The sequence below is a fragment of the Myotis daubentonii genome, chromosome 2, assembly GCF_963259705.1.
Source record: "Myotis daubentonii chromosome 2, mMyoDau2.1, whole genome shotgun sequence".
In the NCBI taxonomy this organism is placed as follows: Eukaryota; Metazoa; Chordata; class Mammalia; order Chiroptera; family Vespertilionidae; genus Myotis; species Myotis daubentonii.
In genome coordinates this window covers 50427174-50434798 of record NC_081841.1, presented here as the reverse complement: position 1 = coordinate 50434798, position 7625 = coordinate 50427174, and the positions used below count along the sequence as shown (strand labels likewise).

At 47.2% G+C, this 7625-nt stretch overlaps 2 pseudogenes; one reads left to right on the top strand and one right to left on the bottom strand.

Moving 5' to 3' along the window:
• The first annotated feature begins 4000 nt into the window (after positions 1–4000).
• On the top strand, positions 4001–5653 carry LOC132226104 (nucleosome assembly protein 1-like 4; annotated as a pseudogene).
• A 1006-nt stretch (positions 5654–6659) lies between these two features.
• Positions 6660–7102, bottom strand: LOC132226103 (uncharacterized protein C14orf119-like; annotated as a pseudogene).
• Between the last annotated feature and the right edge of the window lie 523 nt (positions 7103–7625).

Sequence of the window (7625 nt, the reverse complement as noted above, 5' to 3'; positions counted from 1 at the left end):
GATTCTTTTTTCATTTTGCTTTTCTGGTTGGGTGTTTTTTCCTTCTTCGCATTTCAAATCTTTGCCTTGATTCTTGCGCTCCTATGGTCTGCTGTTGGGAGTCTGTATAGTATTCGTTATTTCAGTCCGTGTATGCTTAATTTCTAGTTGGTTCTTTATCATAACATCGAGGGTCTCATTAGATTTCTTGAGGATCTCACTACATTTATCGGCGGCTTCTAGACAGTTCTTAAGAGACCTTAAAAGTGTGGTTCTGAACTCAATATCCTCCATTGACAGTTTTGTCCTGTTTCTTTGTCTCCGCATTTTTTATGCTTTCTTGGTGCACCCCCTAGTGGTCTTTGTGCGCAGTCTTGTTGTAGTTAAGCCTTGATTGTTGTCGGCAATACCGGGGGTGATTTGACCTCCAGGCCAACTGGCTATGAGAGTCCGCTGTGTCTGCAGTGGGAGAGCTTCTGTGCTGGATCTCTAGGGAGGTGCTAATCTAGCATTTGCCTGAGGCTATCTGGCAAATGGCTCTTCGCAGGGCTTGGGCGGAGCGGGTCCCCGGGGATCTACAGGGCAGGCCGGAGCGAGCAGTTATGGCTGCTCTCAGTTCTGTCCCTAGGGGCTCTGCCTCACAGAGTCCCAGCAACCGCTGCAAACCTCGGAGAGAAAGCTGTCTTCGAGTTCAGACCGAAGCCAGACAGTCCCGCTTCTCCCGTTTGAGTCTGGGTCCCTAGAGACTCGCCCGGATCTGGAGCTCAGAGTCTGAAACTCCCTCCCGATTGAGAACAACAACCCAACCTCGCCCTCTGCCTCCAGCCCGCTCTGCGTGCACTCCGCACCTTAGTATTTCACTTCAGCACTGCGCATCCTCTGAGTCTGGGTATGATATTCTCTTTCCTCCTAGTTGTAGAATTTCCACTCAGCCAGCCTTCCTGTGGTTCTGGATGATGTCCGTTCCGTCTTTTAGTTGTTTTTTGAAGTGGTTGTTCGAGGCAGCAATCTCCGGCGTTAACCTATGCCGCCATCTTGGTTTCTCCATTTGTTTCTTATTAGTGAGCAAAAGTAAAGCCCTTGTGATTATAGGCTATTATAATTTTATTTTTACTTCCTTTTTTATAATAATTCTAGTTAACATGTATCATGTACTGCTTCTTATATGCTAGACAATGTTTAAGATGCTTTATATATATTAATTTAATTATTGCAATTACCTTGGGAGGCAGGAACAATTACTATATTTAAGATGAGGAAACTGCTAGGCTGGTGTGGCTCAGTGGTTGAATCAGGAGGTCATGCTTGGATTCCCAATCAGGGCACATGTCTGGATTTCAGGCTCGATCGCCAGTGTGGGGTGTGCCGGAGGCAGCTGATCAATGATTCTCTCTCATCACTGATGTTTCTATCTCTCTCTCCTCCTCTCCCTTTCTTTCTGAAATAAATAATAAAAATATATTTAAAAACAGTTTTGTAAAAAAAAAAAAAAGAGAGTAGGAAACTCAGTTTGATCTTGAATTTGAGCTCTGGGTACCTCATTTTGAAGCCCATACTCTTGTTAAGCTATACTGTCTCTTGAAACAGAGGGTTTTTATGACTTTGATTAAATTTAGCTTTAAATCCTAGTTCTAGAAATATATATATCCTATATAATAAAGAGCTAATATGCAAATGGTCATCATGCCCTCAAGCCTTAACTGCTCAGACACTCAACACTGGGAGAGAGGCATGGGGACCAGCCAGGCACAAATGAGCTCATGAGAGGGGAATGGTGACCAGCCAGGCTTCGGCCGGGGAGAAGGACAAGCTGCCCACCCCGCAGTCCTGGGCACCCACGGCTGCAGCCCAGACGAAGCTGCCTGTCCACAGTCCCCTGTGGCTTCGGATGGCCCAGGCAAAGCCAGCCTGGGTCCTGGATGCCTGCGGCCAGCCGGAGGAGGAAATTCTGGGTCCTGGGTGTGGGGCGAGGCAGAGGCGGTTAGGGGCAATCAGGCAGGCAGGCAGGCGAGCGGTTAGGAGCCAGCGGTCCTGGATTGCAAGAGGCAGTCAGACATCCCCTGAGGGATCCTGGATTGGAGAGGGTCCAGGCGGGGCTGAGGGACCTGAGAGACCCCACCCCCCATGCATGAATTTCGTGCACTGGGCCTCTAATATATATATACTGTTTATCCATGTCTTCAGAAAAAAAATCACTTCTACTGTCGTGGTAAACAACCTGCTTCCCTATTTATAATGGTCTGGCCCTCTAGCAACTTCAGCACAAAATTATCGCTAATTGGCCTGCAAACGTCGGGTGGTCATAATAATCTGGCCACTCAGTGTATATCCATCCCTTGAGACCTAGCCTTTCCCCCTGGATAATCAGCAACCCCCAGGCAGCAGAAGATAGTAGCCTCAACTTGACTAATAGTCACATGGTCTGGACCTCTGGTAGTCTAAAGATAGCATCTTGAATTAAGTTATGTTTCAGATCCTGAGCCCTAAGGGGAAACAACCCCCTGGCTACCTTCCTATAAGATTGGGCATGGGAAGCCAGCAAAAACCTCAGAACTGTCCTCAAGACCTGAAGAAGATATTAATTGCCCTTATTACATCTCCAACAATCAGCTCCCAGCACGACCCCAATCCCTAACTCATCATGTCTTGTGATTTTGCCCTATATAGTAATCTGTAACTACACACCACTGGAGAGTTCAGGTTTTTGAGCATTAGCTCCTCATTCTCCTGGATGGTGCCACTAATAAAATAGCCAACATGCGCTAGCCGGTTTGGCTCAATGGATAGAGTGTCGGCCTGTGTACTGAAGTGATTCCGGTCAGGGTCACGTACCTCGGTTGCAGGCTCTTATCCGGCCCGGGCCCTTGTCAGGGCTCATGCAGGAGGCAACCAATTGATGTGTTTCTCTCACATTGATATTTCTCTCTGTCTTTCCCTCTCTCATCCACTCTCTCTAAAAATCAATGGAAAAATATCCTTGGGTGAGGATTTTAAAAAAATTAGAAAAATAATAAAATAGCCAACATTTCTCCATTGAAATTCTTGGTGTCTAGTATTTGGCTCTGCTAACACCTACTGGACAAATTCTGTTCTATAAAACTTTCATTATAAAATTGGCATGTGTAATTAATGTAATTTTGTAAAGTTGTGTGTATGCACGTTTTTAAAAAAATATGTTTTTATTGATTTCAGAGAGGAAGAGAGCAGGAGAAAGAGAGAGAAACATCTACAGTGGGAGAGAATCATTGATTGGCTGCCTCCTACACGCCCCCTAGTGGGGAATGAGCCCACAACCCGGAAAATGTGTCCTGACTGGGAATCCAAAAGTGACCTCCTGGTTCATAGGTCTCAACCACTGAACCATAACGGTTGGCTGTGTGTGCATCTTTTGTTTGTTTGGTTGGTTTTGTTCCGAAGATTCATTCCTTATTTTGATACAAAAACACACGCACAATACCCTTCAACCTCTAAAGAATGCCACTTTTTTCCTTATTATTGTAGAACAAACTCACAGAATATCTGTTAGCAGCTCCAAGGATATCACATATGCTTTCAGAAAAAGTCATTGCTATTTGGATTCAAACACACATCAATGTGGAGGAAGGACTAACTAATTATCTCCCTTTTCTGATTTTTCCATAATTTTTACTAAATCATCGAGGAAAGCTAGTGGTTAGGATGTCACATAATTATGCTAAAAATCTGCTAAGGGAGGTGAAACCAGACATCTGAATCCAGCTAAATATTAAAAACATGACCTTTTCTTGCCCTTCTCTCCTGCTTCTGAAGTAGGAGGGTTCTACTTTATATCCCCATGGGCCAGCAGTAGGTTTGAGTTATATGTAGGTGATTTGGGGTATAGTTGCAAAAGCAGTCATTCAATTCTTGAGAGTTTGACATCTCCTGGAAAGAAATAAGCTAGAGGCAGATTGCTAAGCTGGATTTGCTTAGATGGAAAACATTTACGCTAGGGGTCCAGCTAATGTGCAGTTAACATGGAAATAACCAGGCCTGGGGCGCTATCCCAGAAGCGAGTAAAGCCACGGCTGCTGCCACTGCCACAGGAGGCATGAGGAGATAAAAACATTCAGATGGCAGATAACAGCTTTTCAGATGGGGCTCCGTCAGATTCCTTGGAAGCTGCTAAAGATGCAAGTGCTACAGAGAAGCTCACCAATCCGGTGATGCCAGAACCCTCGAGTTCGGGCAGCCTTGAGGAGTGGCTTGACAGTGCCTCCCACACTCCTTGCAGCTACATAGAGTCTTTACCTACAGCAGTAAAAAGAAGAATCAACGCATTGAAACAACTTCAGGTGAAGTGTGCTCAATAGAACCCAAGTTCTATGGAGAGGTCCATGACCTGGAGAGGACATCCGCGGTGCTGTACCAGCCTCTCTGACAAAAGAACGGAGCTTGTCACTGGTGACGTTGAGTCGACAGATGGAGAATCGGAGTGGCCCAGTGAGAATGAAGAGGAGGACAAACTGGCTAGAGACATGGAAAGTAAAGTAGTCGTTGCAGAAAAAGAAGTCGAGGCAGCAGAAGAGCCAGCCCCAGAGGGATTCAGAGTTCTTTCACCGTCTTCAGAAACGTGGATGTGCTGAGCGAGTTAGTCCAGGAATATGATGAGCCAATCTTGATACATCTTCAAGATATTAAAGCGAAGTTTTCAGACCCTGGACAGCCTATGTCTTTTGTATTACGAGTTCCACTTTGAGCCCAGCGACTACTTCATCAATTCAGTCCTGACCAAAACCAACAACAAGATGAAGTCCGAGCCGGATAAGGCCGACCCCTTCTCCTTCGAAGGCCCTGAAATAGTTGACTGTGACGGGTGCACTATTGATTGGAAGAAAGGAAAACATGTTACAGTCAAAACGATCAAGAAAAAACGGAGCCCAGCCAGGTGTAGCTCAGCAGTTGAGTGTCGACCCAGGAACCGAGAGGTCACCGGTTCGATTCCTGATCAGGGCATATGCCCAGGTTGTGGGCTCGATCCCCAGTGGAGGTCCTGCAGGAGGCAGCCAATCAATGATTCTCTTTCATTATTGATGTTGCTATCTCTCTCTCCCTCTCCCTTCCTCTCTGAAACCAATAAAAATATATTTTTTTAAAAAAGAAAAAACGGAAACACAAGGGTCCAGGCACTGTCAGAACCATCACCAAGCAAGTCCCCAATGATTCTGTGTTTTCACTTCTTCAGTCCGCTCGCTGAAAGCATCTGGGGATGGAGAATCACTGGATGAAGATTCCGAGTTCACATTAGCCTCCGGCTTTGAGATTGGACACTTCTTCCGTGAGCGGCTAGTCCCAAGGGGTACTTCAACGGGGGAGGCCGTAGAGGATGACGACAATCTTGAAGAAGATGAGGAAGGAGAAGGGGAAGAGTTAGAAAGAGACGAGGAGGGAGAAGAAGAGGACGATGCCGACCTGAGCCTCAAGAAGGAGCCCAACCAGCCCTCTGCGTGCAAGCAGCAGTGAGCAGTGAGGACCTGTGGGCGCAGCGCCCACATCTGACCTTTTTCGAGTGCATGGTTTTCACTTTCACTTTTCCTCTTTCCTTATTATTTTGCTTAACCTGTACAGCGGCCACTTAACTGCGTTTCAGAAGTGGGAGGTTTAATCTAATCCCGGCACCCTCTGCGGCCTTGGGTGCAGCTCAGTAAACTTCCCCAGGCCTGCTTTCGGGGGGGCCGGTAGACCACGTGGGGTACCACGTTGGGTGGGAAGGTCCCTGAGCCCAGGACTGACGACTGGAGATTCTGCTCCCATCTCTCACTTGAAGACACCACAGGCTTCGTTCCCAGCCGCCTGGCCCTCTGTGTCTGATCTCGGCGGGGGCTGGGTCCGTGCTCCTCCGTGTGTTCTCACTTTGGTTTTATTTTCCTCGGGGTGGGGTGGGGTGGGGTGGGGTCGTAGCACCTGTGGTGCTGAGGCGTCAGCTGGTGTGGTTTATCCTCGTATTTATTTGTTCCTTTGTGCTGTGAGCCTCGGAGCGCGTGCTGTCACTTGTCCTCAGGTTTCTGAAACCATGTTTGTGACTGGAGACCTGGGGACTTGACAGGGAGGAGGGGGCAGCGGCTCCTCTGGGAGCGCAGACTGGGAGAAAGAGCTCCCTCTTGCCACTGACAGCTGGTGGCATGAGCACGCCTCCAGGACGGGTGGGGTTGTGGGCAGTGCTGTGAGCCCATCTTCCGTGGGGAGGGCTGGGCGGGGCACACGTTTCCTCGTGTGTAAGTGTCACGTCTCCTTAGCTCCCATTTCTCAGCCCCACGTCCATGTGTCTTAAAAGCCCTGGGTTCAAAGTGACGACCTGTCCTTGGCTGGCGTGTGGGGCTCCGAGTTGTGTGACCGAGGTCCCTGGTCCCTGGCAGCCGGGTTCATGGGGCCCACACTGACCAGGCCTGGGGAGTGCTCAGCCTTATTACTTAGACACATTTGTAACTGAAGATGTTGTTTTCAATTTGTATAGACTAGTTAGAGCATTCTATTAAAGTGGTAAAACCTAGATAGACAGATGATAGATAGATGATAGATAGATAGATAGAAATAACCAGGCCCATACTAGTCAGCAAGCTCAGTCAGCAAATCAGGATACCATCCCCAGACCGTTAAGTGGCACATCTGAAGTTCTCACTGTACAGTTGTGGCTTTGGTTCCATCAACTATGGTTATCTTCTCTGGTTTTAATGCCTATCAGTCTTTACCAGATGTAGCAGCCACTGCTTGATAAAACTTTGCCACGAAGTCTGGCTCACTGACCTCCAGCTGCCTGACAAATTCATTGCGCTCCTCCTCAGCCCATCCTCGAAACCACTGATCTCAAAGAGGTAGTTGGCACTCAAAGATACAAGGTGATCGGTTGGCTCCAGACACACTAAGCTGCTGTAGATCTTGTAGCGATGGCTGTAATTTTCCTGGCACTGCTTTAGTCACCAGGTCTTATAGGAAATGTTCAGGCTGGGAACCTGACCAACTGGCAAACGAGTGAAGAACACACTTCATTTCCTGGGAATGGGGTAAGACACTGGGGGAGGGAAGAGTTCATAGAATTGTCTGGCACTGAGGGTAAGGGAAAAGGGAAGGATAGCTGCATCGAAAATGAAGATGATTCCAGTGGCATCCTCCCCTTTTCTCTCACAGGGCACCAAGAGACCCTCACAAGAGGGCTTAGGCTCCAACTATCACCACCACTTCCATATTTCCTGAAAACCCTAAGTTGTGTGAGCGTTTTTAATAAAACCTTTGAAAGATAATGGCAGTGTACCTAAAGGGCTAAGGGAGAATAAGAGGATGTGGGGAGGAAGATGGGAAGATAGCAACAGGTTCTGAATTCCAGAGTTTAGGGAGGATGATGTGGCAAAGTTAAAGAAGAGATGAAAAGCAGTTTGAATTCCTCAGCCTAGGGCAGGGGTGGGCAACCCCTGGCACGCGTGCCAAACATGGCACACCAGTAACTTTTGTTGGCACGCAAAACCCTCTCTTATTATCTTTCATTTACATTTTTTTTCTTAATATCGACTTTTTATTTTTCAGATAAATTCAGTGTAGGTGCATCTTAGATAAATAAATAATTTTACATAACAAGTTATCTTAAAGACCATAGACATGGATTGACAAGAGAGGGGAAGAGCAATTTCTATGCC